Source organism: Buceros rhinoceros, unplaced genomic scaffold, assembly GCF_000710305.1.
Source record: "Buceros rhinoceros silvestris isolate BGI_N320 unplaced genomic scaffold, ASM71030v1 scaffold24702, whole genome shotgun sequence".
NCBI lineage: Eukaryota > Metazoa > Chordata > Aves > Bucerotiformes > Bucerotidae > Buceros > Buceros rhinoceros.
The window spans coordinates 19,045-19,448 of NW_010398667.1; positions in this window are offsets into that span (position 1 = coordinate 19,045).

Consider the following 404-nt stretch of genomic DNA (forward strand, 5'->3'; position numbering starts at 1 on the left):
CATTGGCCAGGGTGTGGGAGGGGTGCGAGGGCCCGGCTGGAACCACATCCTACCACCACTCCACGGAGGACCCTTGTGGGTGCCTGCATGAACAGACATCCTGGAAACCCTTGCCAGCGAGCAGCATCGCTGTCCTCCAGTCTGGTTTTCATTTGAGGTCGGTGGCCTCCCGCCAAATTTATTGTAAAACATTCATTTTAATAAGTGTCTTGTATCTTTTTTAAAAAAAAAAACAAACCAGCCTGGTTAACTGTTTCCAGGTTAAAGCAGAGCCGTGTGTGGTGGGGACCGTGGGGATGGTGGGGACGGTGGGGACAGGATGGCAGGCAGGTTTGCTGGGGGGCAGGTGCCAGCCATGGGGAGGGAACCAGAGGACACCTCAGAGATGCCAGGGTGGGGGCAGC